This window comes from Oncorhynchus masou, chromosome 5 (genome assembly GCF_036934945.1).
Source record: "Oncorhynchus masou masou isolate Uvic2021 chromosome 5, UVic_Omas_1.1, whole genome shotgun sequence".
NCBI classification, from domain to species: Eukaryota; Metazoa; Chordata; class Actinopteri; order Salmoniformes; family Salmonidae; genus Oncorhynchus; species Oncorhynchus masou.
Window position 1 is genome coordinate 84,028,289 of NC_088216.1, and position 12,645 is coordinate 84,040,933.

The window sequence follows — 12,645 nt, forward strand, 5'->3', positions numbered from 1 at the left end:
TGTGTGCGTGTGTGTTGTGTTTATGTGTGTGTGTGTGTGTTATGTGTGTGTGTGCGTGCGTGTGTGGGAGGAGGGAACAAGGCTTACATTTTCTTCGGCCAGAGCAGAGATGACGTTGCCCAGTGTGTGTGTGTGTGTTTGTGTGTGTGTGAAGTGTGTGTCCTTGTGTGTTGTGTGTGTGTGTGTGTGTGTGTGTGTGTGTGTGTGTGTGTGTGTGTGTGTGTGTGTGTGTGTGTGTGTGTGTGTGTGTGTGTGTGTGTGTGTGTGTGTGTGTGTGTGTGTGTGTGTGTGTGTGTGCGTGCGTGTGTGGGAGGGAACAAGACTTACATTTTCTTCGGCCAGAGCAGAGATGACGTTGCCCAGTGTGTGTGTGTGTGTGTGTGTGTGTGTGTGTGTGTGTGTGTGTGTGTGTGTGTGTGTGTGTACGTGTGTCCCCTGAACAAGACTCCACATTTTCTTCCGGCCAGAGCAGAGATGACGTTGCCTCTGTGTGTGTGTGTGTGTGTGTGTGTGTGTGTGTGTGTGTGTGTGTGTGTGTGTGTGTGTGTGTGTGTGTGTGTGTGTGTGTGTGTGTGCGTGCGCCTGTGGGAGGGAACAAGACTTACATTCTCTTCGGCCAGAGCAGAGATGACGTTGCCCAGTGTGTGTGTGTGTGTTTGTGTGTGTGTGTGCCTCCACATGTGTGTGTGTAACAGGGAGGGGAACTAGACTTACATTTCCTCGGCCAGAGCAGAGATGACGTTGCCCAGGGAAGACAGTGACTTGTTAATGTTCTTAGCCTCCTCCAACACAGCTCCTGTCTGCACCTGTCTTACTGACCTGGGAAAATATATCATAAATCAAATCTGATCTGGTCATGTATAGTTGGTCATGTATAAGGAAGGACACTACAAACACATACAGTACAGGAGATTATACACCAGACTCATACACGCTGTACAGATACCCCGAAACAGACTCATACACGCTGTACAGATACACCCCTGAAACAGACTCATACACGCTGTACAGATACACCGTAACAGACTCATACACGCTACCAGATACACAGGGACAGACTCATACACGCCTAATGTCCCTCAGGAGTCCTCAACAGATTTGGCATGGGTCCTCAGATCCTCCGAAAGCTCTACAGCTGCACCATCGAGAGCATCCTGACCGGTTGCATCACCATGGTATCAATCTGCTCGGCATCTGACCGCAAGTTCTTATGCTACAGAGGGTAGTGTTTATTTCGGCCCAGTACATCACAAAGCTTCCTGCCATCCAGGACCTCTATACCAGGCGGTGTCAGAGGCATTCAAGCGGTACCGGAGCAACAAGTCTAGGACCAAAAGGCTTCTTAACAGCTTCTAACCCCAAGCCATAAGACTCCTGAACAGCTAATCAATTGCTACCCTGAATATTTGCATTAACCCTCCCCCCTTGTTTTTACACTGCTGCTACTTGCTGTTTATTATCTACTATCTATGCATATGTAGCCGATGTGAAATGGCTAGCTAGTTAGCGGTGGTGCGCACTAGTGGCGTTTCAATCGGTGACGTCACTTGCTCTGAGACCTTGAAGTAGTAGTTCATTGCTTTTGCCTCTACTTCCTGGTTAGCTAGTAACGACACTTTGAGGGTGACTGTTGTTGATGTGTGCAGAGGGTCACTGCGCCCTGCTTGGGCGGGGGATGGACGTAAAGTCTATACTGTTGCACATAGTCACTTTACCCCTACCTGAATGTACATATTACCTCAATTACCTTGACTAACCTGTACCCCCTCACATTGACTCTGTACCTGGTAACCCCCTGTATATAGATAGCCTCCACACATCTGCTCCTGTACTCCACATTGACTCTGTACCGGTAACCCCCACATTGACTGTATATAGCCTCCACATTGACTCTGTACCGGTTAACACCCCTGTATATAGCCTCCACATTGACTCTGTACCGTAACACCTCTGTATATAGCCTCCACATTGACTCTGTACCTCTACCCCCTGTATATAGACTCCATTACCATTGACTCTGTACCGTGGTACCCTGTATATAGCCTCCACATTGACTCTGTACCGGTTATCCCTGTATATAGCCTCCACATTGACTCTGTACCGGTATCCCCCCATATAGCCTCCACATTTACTCTCTACCGTAATACCCTGTATATAGCCTCCACATTGACTCTGTACCGTAACACCCCTGTATATAGCCTCGTTATTGTTATTTGATTACACAGAAACAGGTAAAGTATGTAATTAAGATCTGTAAATGTATAGGTAGTCATGGATAGCCTACTATCCATTAATTACCATTTATCAATCAATTACTAACACTTGAGGGCTGAAGTTCTTATGTTCTACCAGTATAGAGGATAGTTGTTTATTTCCTATACGTCATTTACCATTTATAATTCAATAAATGTCTCTTTTGGACTGAAATAACTGCTGACATTGTCCTCCATTACCAGGCTGGCCCCTTGATCTATTCATGTAAATGCTGGGCAAATAATAAAAAACAAAAACACAAATGTTTAGACCCTGCAACACTACAATTGAACAGCCTGGTCCTCTGGGGATGTTGCTTCCTGGTTAATGCTAGTTCATTACCACACTAGCCTCTGCTTCCTGGTTACACTCTGTTAATGTACCATGGCCTAGACTTTCATTACCGCTACTCCATTACCACACTGGCCTCTGCTTCCTGGTTAAAGCTAGTTCATTACCACACTGGCCTCTGCTTCCTGGTTAACGCTACTCCATTACCACACTAGCCTCTGCTTCCTGGTTAACGTTACTCCATTACCACACTAGCCTCTGCGTCCTGGTTAAAACTAGTTCATTACCACACTAGCCTCTGCTTCCTGGTTAAAGCTAGTTCATTACCACACTAGCCCCTGCTTCCTGGTTAAAGCTAGTTCATTACCACACTAGCCTCTGCTTCCTGGTTAAAGCTAGTTCATTACCACACTAGCCTCTGCTTCCTGGTTAAAGCTAGTTCATTACCACACTAGCCTCTGCTTCCTGGTTAAAGCTAGTTCATTACCACACTAGCCTCTGCTTCCTGGTTAAAGCTAGTTCATTACCACACTGGCCTCTGCTTCCTGGTTAAATCTAGTTCATTACCACACTGGCCCCTGCTTCCTGGTTAGCTTCCATTACCACACTGCCTCTGCTTCCTGGTTAAAGCTAGTTCATTACCACACTGGCCTCTGCTTCCTGGTTAACGCTACTCCATTACCACACTAGCCTCTGCTTCCTGGTTAAAGCTAGTTCATTACCACACTAGCCTCTGCTTCCTGGTTAAAGCTAGTTCATTACCACACTAGCCTCTGCTTCCTGGTTAAAGCTAGTTCATTACCACACTAGCCTCTGCTTCCTGGTTAAAGCTAGTTCATTACCACACTAGCCTCTGCTTCCTGGTTAAAGCTAGTTCATTACCACACTAGCCTCTGCTTCCTGGTTAAAGCTAGTTCATTACCACACTAGCCTCTGCTTCCTGGTTAAAGCTAGTTCATTACCACACTAGCCTCTGCTTCCTGGTTAAAGCTAGTTCATTACCACACTAGCCTCTGCTTCCTGGTTAAAGCTAGTTCATTACCACACTAGCCTCTGCTTCCAGGCCTTTGACCACCGAACATTCTAATTGTTTAAATGCCACCGTTCATCAACACCCAGCAGTTGATCAAAGTTGATTATGGTGTGTCTTGTCCTTTACCGTCTCACTCCCAGCCAGGGAAAATAGGTCCCCTGGGGTCTTTTTAGTGAACGCATGTTGTGAACTCTTACCTTCTCACTCCCAGCCAGATCCACTAGGTAGAGCTTCCCACACAGTTTCTGCTCTGTCTCCACGTGTTCCTGTTTAATGTTGATCAGGAAGATACTGTGACTCCTGGAGCTGTGCTCATTCATATCTGGAGAGAGGGGAGAAAAGAGGAGAAGAAGAGAGGAGAAGAGAGGAGAAGAGGGGACAAGAGAAGAGAGGAGAAAACGGGAGAGGGGAGGAGAAGAGAAGAGAGGAGAAAACGGGAGAGGGGAGGAGAAGAGAGGTGAAGAGAGGAGAAAATGGGAGAGGGGAGGAGAAGAGAGGAGAAGAGAGGAGAAAACAGGAGAGGGGAGGAGAAGAGAAGAGAGGAGAAGAGAGGAGAAACGGGAGAGGGGAGGAGAAGAGGAGAGAGGAGAGGAGAAGAGAGGAGAAAACGGGAGAGGGGAGGAGAAGAGAAGAGAAGAGAGGAGAAAACGGGAGAGGGGAGGAGAAGAGAGGAGAAAACGGGAGAGGGGAGGAGAAGAGAAGAGAGGAGAAGAGAGGAGAAGACGGGAGAGGGGAGGAGAGAGAAGGAGAGAGAAGAGAGGAGAAGACGGGAGAGGGGAGGAGAGAGAAGGAGAGAGAAGAAGAGAGAAGGAGAGGGGAGAAGAGAAGAGGAGAAAATAGGAGAGGAGAAGAGGGGAGAGGAGAGAGGAGAAGAGGGGAGAAGAGAGGAGAAGAGGAGAAGAGAAGAAAGTAACAGAGGTAGTAAGAGAGTTGGCAGCAGAGATAGTAAACCAATATGACAGATCCCCCCCAGACACTATAGAAGTTTCTCTACAGACTTACACTTCACGCTATACAATGTACTAAGTGTCATTTGGACTTACTGGTGACAGCTACATGGCGGTTGGCTTTTCCCTCGTCAATAACATCCATCACCTCCTCTGGGCTGGAGACAAAACGCTCAGTGCAGCCCTGAGAGACAATTCAACAAATGGCAGTCAAAAAAGTTAGCATTAGGAAGATGACACGTCTCTAATGTAGAAAACCATCATAGATGGTCAGTTAACATAAATCATCCCCTCAGCTGATGAAAGCCTGACTCACCTTCACATAGGGAACCCTGTGCTTGTCCTCATGTACTGCCAGGTTAGTCTTCGTCACTGAGAGAGATGGACAGAAGAAGAGATGAGTGCTTTTGGAGATTTTACTTTCATATCTAGCCAAAGGCCCAAAACAGTCAAATCGATTTTAAATCAAAATGTATTTAAAGTGTACTTCCCAAACACAGACGCATCACACATATAGATGCATCACACATACAGAGAGAAACAAGAGGTCATTACTGTGCATGAACAATCACAGAACAGGAGAGCAACAACTCCTAAAGTCTGGCATAGACCACCTTGTTGCTGCTCTGACTGTCTTTATCAGGCCTCCTCAGGCCTCCCTCAGGCCTCCTCAGGTCTCCTCAGGCCTCCCTCAGGCCTCCCTCAGGCCTCCTCAGGCCTCCTCAGGTCTCCTCAGGCCTCCTCAGGCCTCCCTCAGGCCTCCCTCAGGCCTCCTCAGGTCTCCTCAAGCCTCCCTCAGGTCTCCTCAGGCCTCCTCAGGTCTCCCTCAGGCCTCCCTCAGGCCTCCCTCAGGCCTCCCTCAGGCCTCCTCAGGCCTCCTCAGGTCTCCCTCAGGCCTCCTCAGGCCTCCCTCAGGCCTCCTCAGGCCTCCCTCAGGCCTCCTCAGGCCTCCCTCAGGCCTCCTCAGGCCTCCCTCAGGCCTCCCTCAGGTCTCCCTCAGGCCTCCTCAGGTCTCCCTCAGGCCTCCTCAGGCCTCCCTCAGGCCTCCTCAGGCCTCCCTCAGGCCTCCTCAGGCCTCCCTCAGGCCTCCTCAGGCCTCCCTCAGGCCTCCCCAGGTCTCCTCAGGCCTCCCTCAGGCCTCCTCAGGCCTCCTCAGGTCTCCCTCAGGCCTCCTCAGGCCTCCCTCAGGCCTCCTCAGGCCTCCCTCAGGCCTCCTCAGGCCTCCCTCAGGTCTCCTCAGGCCTCCCTCAGGCCTCCCTCAGGCCTCCCTCAGGCCTCCCTCAGGTCTCCTCAGGCCTCCCTCAGGCCCAGAATGTCAACTCAATTTGACTTAAACAGAAAATGTACGGTACAGCAGACCAGTACAAATCTCCTTCTGGACAGGACAGAGGGGCGACTGGGGACATGTACGTAGGATGTTACTTTATGTTTCAGGTTTGTATTTTTGATGAGAGATGATTTAAAATCTGTTCAGATTTAAGTCAAGGCTGTGTTTCCTCTCAGAGGTTTGTGTGTGTCTCTACCAGGACTGGTGCTTCTCTGACTCCCCAGACTCTGGACTGTCAACCTGGGTTCATTTCAACTGGAAACTTACAGACAAAGCAGACACTCCTTCTGGACAGGACAGAGGGACAGCTGGGGACATGACAGGACAGAGGGAGAAACCGTTAAATTATAATAAATGATTTACAGTATATGAAGAGCATGGCGTTAAATTATATGCCATGTCTAGATCAAGCGTCTCTGCATGATGAATCAAAGCTCAGGATGGAGACAGACAGCCCATCTCAGTGTGGAGCACCATTCCATAGAGGATGGAGACAGACAGCCCATCTCAGTCTGGAGCACCATTCCATAGAGGATGGAGACAGACAGCCCATCTCAGTGTGGAGCACCATTCCATAGAGGATGGAGACAGACAGCCCATCTCAGTGTGGAGCACCATTCCATAGAGGATGGAGACAGACAGCCCATCTCAGTGTGGAGCACCATTCCATAGAGGATGGAGACAGACAGCCCATCTCAGTGTGGAGCACCATTCCATAGAGGATGGAGACAGACAGCCCATCTCAGTGTGGAGCACCATTCCATAGAGGATGGAGACAGACAGCCCATCTCAGTGTGGAGCTCCGTTCCATAGAGGATGGAGACAGACAGCCCATCTCAGTCTGGAGCACCATTCCATAGAGGATGGAGACAGACAGCCCATCTCAGTCTGGAGCACCATTCCATAGAGGATGGAGACAGACAGCCCATCTCAGTCTGGAGCACCATTCCATAGAGGATGGAGACAGACAGCCCATCTCAGTGTGGAGCACCATTCCATAGAGGATGGAGACAGACAGCCCATCTCAGTGTGGAGCACCATTCCATAGAGGATGGAGACAGACAGCCCATCTCAGTCTGGAGCACCATTCCATAGAGGATGGAGACAGACAGCCCATCTCAGTGTGGAGCACCATTCCATAGAGGATGGAGACAGACAGCCCATCTCAGTGTGGAGCACCATTCCATAGAGGATGGAGACAGACAGCCCATCTCAGTGTGGAGCACCATTCCATAGAGGATGGAGACAGACAGCCCATCTCAGTGTGGAGCACCATTCCATAGAGGATGGAGACAGACAGCCCATCTCAGTCTGGAGCACCATTCCATACCGCATGGCATCTAATTTATACATCTCCATCTGGCTTTCGAGGGTCACCTTCTTTTTTTAATTGTAAAGATTAGTTTTTTTTTAATTGCAGCTGGAGCGTTTTATAACAGCTTGTCACTCGAAAATCTTTGCTTTAAATTCATTGCACGAGTGAGCAATCTCTCGCTGTCTGCCTCTCTCTTTCTCCATAAACTCCATTTTTTATTTATTTTTTATTTCACCTTCATTTAACCAGGTAGGCAAGTTGAGAACAAGTTCTCATTTACAATTGCGACCTGGCCAAGATAAAGCAAAGCAGTTTGACACATACAACGACACAGAGTTACACATGGAGTAAAACAAACATACAATCAATGATACAGTATAAACAAGTCTATATATGATGTGAGCAAATGAGGTGAGATAAGGGAGGTAAAGGCAAAAAAAGGCCATGGTGGCAAAGTAAATACAATACAGCAAGTAAAACACTGGAATGGTAGATTTGCAATGGAATAATGTGCAAAGTAGAAATAAAAATAATGGGGTGCAAAGGAGCAAAATAAATAAATAAATAAAATAAATACAGTAGGGAAAGAGATAGTTGTTTGGGCTAAATTATAGGTGGGCTATGTACAGGTGCAGTAATCTGTGAGCTGCTCTGACAGTTGGTGCTTGAAGCTAGTGAGGGAGCTGTGAGGGAAGGAGCTGTGAACGCTGTGAACGATCTGAGAGACAAGGCAAGAAGGGCATTCTATGCCATCAAAAGGAACATATATTTCAACATACCAATTAGGATTTGGCTAAAAATACTTGAATCAGTCATAGAGCCCATTGCCCTCTATGGTTGTGAGGTCTGGGGTCCGCTCACCAACCAAGACTTCACAAAATGGGACAAACACCAAATTGAGACTGCATGCAGAATTCTGCAAAAATATCTTCTGTGTACAACGTAGAACACCAAATAATGCATGCAGAGCAGAATTAGGCCGATACCCACTAATTATCAAAATCCAGAAAAGAGTCGTTAAATTCTATAACCACCTAAAAGGAAGCGATTCCCAAACCTTCCATAACAAAGCCATCACCTACAGAGAGATGAACCTGGAGAAGAGTCCCCTAAGCAAGCTGGTCTCTGTTCACAAACACAAACACACCCTACAGAGCCCCAGGACATCAGCACAATTAAACCGAACCAAATCATGAGAAGACAAAAAGATAATTACTTGACACATTGGAAAGAATTTACAAAAAAACAGAGCTATTTGGCCCTACACAGAGAGTACACAGCGGCAAAATACCTGACCACTGTGACTGACCCAAAATTAAGGAAAGCTTTGACTATGTACAGACTCAGTGAGCATAGCCTTGCTATTGAGAAAGGCCACCGTAGGCAGACATGGCTCTCAAGAGAAGACAGGCTATGTGCTCACTGCCCACAAAATGAGTTGGAAACTGATCTGCACTTCCTAACCACCTGCCCAATGTATGACCATATTAGAGAGACATATTTCCCTCAGATTACACAGATCCACAAAGAATTCGAAAACAAATCCAATTTTGATAAACTATCATATCTACTGGGTGAAATTCCACAGTGTGCCATCACAGCAGCAAGATTTGTGACCTGTTGCCACGAGAAAAGGGCAACCAGTGAAGAACAAACACCACTGTAAATACAAGCCATATTTATGCAAATGTATTTTCCCTTGTATTTATTTATTTATCCTCTATTTAACCAGGCAGGTCAGTTACAAACAAATTCTTATTTTCAATGACGGCCTGGGAACAGTGGGTTAACTGCCTGTTCAGGGGCAGAACGACAGATTTGTACCTTGTCAGCTCGGGGGTTTGAACTTACAACCTTGTGTTTACTAGTCCAACGCTCTAACCACTAGGCTACCCTGCCACCCCATTAACAGTTTGTACATTGTTAAAACACTGAAACTTCTGTATGTGTAATGTTTACTGTTAATTTTTATTGTTTATTTCACTTTATATATTCACTTTATATATTATCTATCTCACTTGCCTTGGCAATGTTAACACATGTTTCTCATGCCAATAAAGCCCTTGAATTGAATTGATAAGTGTTTCCAGTTTCAGAGATTTTTGTAGTTCCTTCCAGTCATTGGCAGCAGAGAACTGGAAGGAGAGGCGGCCAAAGAAAGAATTGGTTTTGGGGGTGACTAGAGAGATATACCTGCTGGAGCGTGTGCTACGGGTGGGTGCTGCTATGGTGACCAGCGAGCTGAGATAAGGGGGGACTTTACCTAGCAGGGTCTTGTAGATGACATGGAGCCTGTGGGTTTGGCGACGAGTATGAAGCGAGGGCCAGCCAACAAGAGCGTACAGGTCGCAATGGTGGGTAGTATATGGGGCTTTGGTGACAAAACGGATTGCACTGAGATAGACTGCATCCAATTTTGCAGAGTAGAGTGTTCGAGGCTATTTTGTAAATGACATTGCCGAAGTCGAGGATTGGTAGGATGGTCAGTTTTACAAGGGTATGTTTGGCAGCATGAGTGAAGGATGATTTGTTGCGAAATAGGAAGCCGATTCTCAATTTAATTTTGGATTGGAGATGTTTGATGTGGGTCTGGAAGGAGAGTTTACAGTCTAACCAGACACCTAGGTATTTGTAGTTGTCCACGTATTCTAAGTCAGAGCCGTCCAGAGTAGTGATGTTGGACAGGCGGGCTGGTGCAGGTAGCGATCGGTTGAAGAGCATGCATTTAGTTTTACTTGTATTTAAGAGCAATTGGAGGCCACATTCAAATTTCATCCGACATTGGTATTTCCTCTTATGAATCCGACAGGGAGAAAGTTATACTTTCTAACAGCCACCATTTGTCAGAGATGAAGTGTTGGAGAGAGTGTTCTCGTCATGGACAACTTGTATCTCCAATAGAGAAGGTTATTTTGGGATTAAAATCTGAAACATGGCATTTCTCATAGATGACGGATCACCACCTCAAGCTGAACCTCGGCAAGACGGAGCTGCTCTTCCTCCCGGGGAAGGACTGCCCGTTCCATGATCTCGCCATCACGGTTGACAACTCCATTGTGTCCTCCTCCCAGAGCGCTAAGAACCTTGGCGTGATCCTGGACAACACCCTGTCGTTCTCAACTAACATCAAGGCGGTGGCCCGTTCCTGTAGGTTCATGCTCTACAACATCCGCAGAGTACGACCCTGCCTCACACAGGAAGCGGCGCAGGTCCTAATCCAGGCACTTGTCATCTCCCGTCTGGATTACTGCAACTCGCTGTTGGCTGGGCTCCCTGCCTGTGCCATTAAACCCCTACAACTCATCCAGAACGCCGCAGCCCGTCTGGTGTTCAACCTTCCCTATTTCTCTCACGTCACCCCGCTCCTCCGCTCTCTCCACTGGCTTCCAGTTGAAGCTCGCATCCGCTACAAGACCATGGTGCTTGCCTACGGAGCTGTGAGGGGAACGGCACCGCAGTACCTCCAGGCTCTGATCAGGCCCTACACCCAAACAAGGGCACTGCGTTCATCCACCTCTGGCCTGCTCGCCTCCCTACCACTGAGGAAGTACAGTTCCCGCTCAGCCCAGTCAAAACTGTTCGCTGCTCTGGCCCCCCAATGGTGGAACAAACTCCCTCACGACGCCAGGACAGCGGAGTCAATCACCACCTTCCGGAGACACCTGAAACCCCACCTCTTTAAGGAATACCTAGGATAGGATAAAGTAATCCTTCTCACCCCCCCTTAAATGATTTAGATGCACTATTGTAAAGTGGCTGTTCCACTGGATGTCATAAGGTGAATTCACCAATTTGTAAGTCGCTCTGGATAAGAGCGTCTGCCAAATGACTTAAATGTAATGTAAATGTAAGTGCACATGATTTTAAAGAAGGATACTGACAAACTGAATTTAGCGTTCAGTTTTAAGATTGATGGGTTTGATTATGTTACGCTACGCTGCTACTGAATCAATGAAATGCTTTGGGTGTGGAAGACAGGGGTATTTGGTGCGTAATTGTCCAGAGAATGAGCGTGCAGAGCTGGGTTGCAGCACTGGTGCAGCTAAATTACCACTGAGAAGAGATTGTGCAGTTGTGGTAGAGCAGGGTGGGGGGGGGGCAGTAGGTGAGACTGTGATTGAGATCGCTGAGGGGGTGCTGTAAAATGAAATGGGAGTATAAAATGAATATGAAATATAAAATGAAGCAGCTGTTTTCAAAAGTACCGAGGAGGAAGAATTTAAGGGGTGAAGAAGGTTCTAATTCTAACAGGAAATAGAGATGATAAATCAGTTGAGGATAAACAGGAAGTAGAGATGGTGGAGTTCTCTTCTGGGGATGATAGTGAGGCCTCTGGTGCGTCACAACAAAATAGCGAGAGAAATGGGGTGGAAGGGAGATGTGGGATTGAAAAAGTATGTCAATTTCTGAATTTGACATAAAGGAAGAAATATATGCAGGATTATAATGTAACTGATTGTTTTTTCCTGAAAGTGAATTGTTTATTGAATCAGAAAAGTTTCTGATGTAAAAAATAACAGGTGGAGGTTTAACAAAATTGCTAGACTAAAGAAAGTGGTTCTGATGTCATAAAGAAAGTGGTTCTGATGTCATAAAGAAAGTGGTCAGGACAGTGACAACATTTTCCATAAAGAAAGTGGTCAGTGGATAACATTTCCCTGATTCAGGATTGTTTTGGACGTCTCTAGGGCTATTGGATTGGATGCTGGTCTAATTTCAATTGATCAGGAAAGGGGATTTGACCGAGTTCAACATCAGTACCTCTGGGGCCACTTTGGAGGCTTTTGGGTTCAGCTCTGGTTTTATTGTCATGATCAGGGTGATGCATGGTGACATTGAAAGTGTATTGAAAGTTAACGGTGGCTTGAGTGCTCCTTTTAAAGTGTGTAGAGGAACTAAACGGGGGTGTTCGTTGTTGTCCGTAATGTTGTATGCCATCGCTATAGAGCCACTACTAAATAGCATTAGAAGTCGCATTGAAGAGGTGTAGCTTTCAAAGGGTATTCCTCCAATTCGTCTCTCAGCCTATGCTGATGATGTAGTTATTTTGGTGACAAATCCAGCGGAGGTGAATAGTTTGAGTCTCATGGTTGATCGGTTGAAAGGAATATCCTCTACAAAGGTAAAATGGGAGAAAAGTTGTGCTTTACAGATTGGGAAATGGTCTGGAGGGATCATGGCTTTGCCCAGGGGGGCTGGGATGGTGGAAGGGAGGGTTCAATTATCTTGGAGTGTAGCTGGGGGATGAGGGGTCATGGCTTTGCCCAGGGGGGTTGGAATGGTGGAAGGGAGGGTTCAATTATCTTGGAGTGTAGCTGGGGGATGAGGGGTCATGGCTTTGCCCAGGGGGGTTGGAATGGTGGAAAGGAGGGTTCAAGTATCTTGGAGTGTAGCTGGGGGATGAGGGGTCATGGCTTTGCCCAGGGGGGTTGGAATGGTGGAAGGGAGGGTTCAAGTATCTTGGAGTGTACCAAGGGGA

The 12,645-nt window shown here is 47.1% G+C and overlaps 1 pseudogene; it reads right to left on the reverse strand.

Annotated features, from left to right (window-relative positions):
• LOC135530120 (kinesin heavy chain-like) overlaps positions 1 to 12,645 on the reverse strand; it is a 184,497-nt pseudogene that overhangs the window by 5,815 nt on the left and 166,037 nt on the right.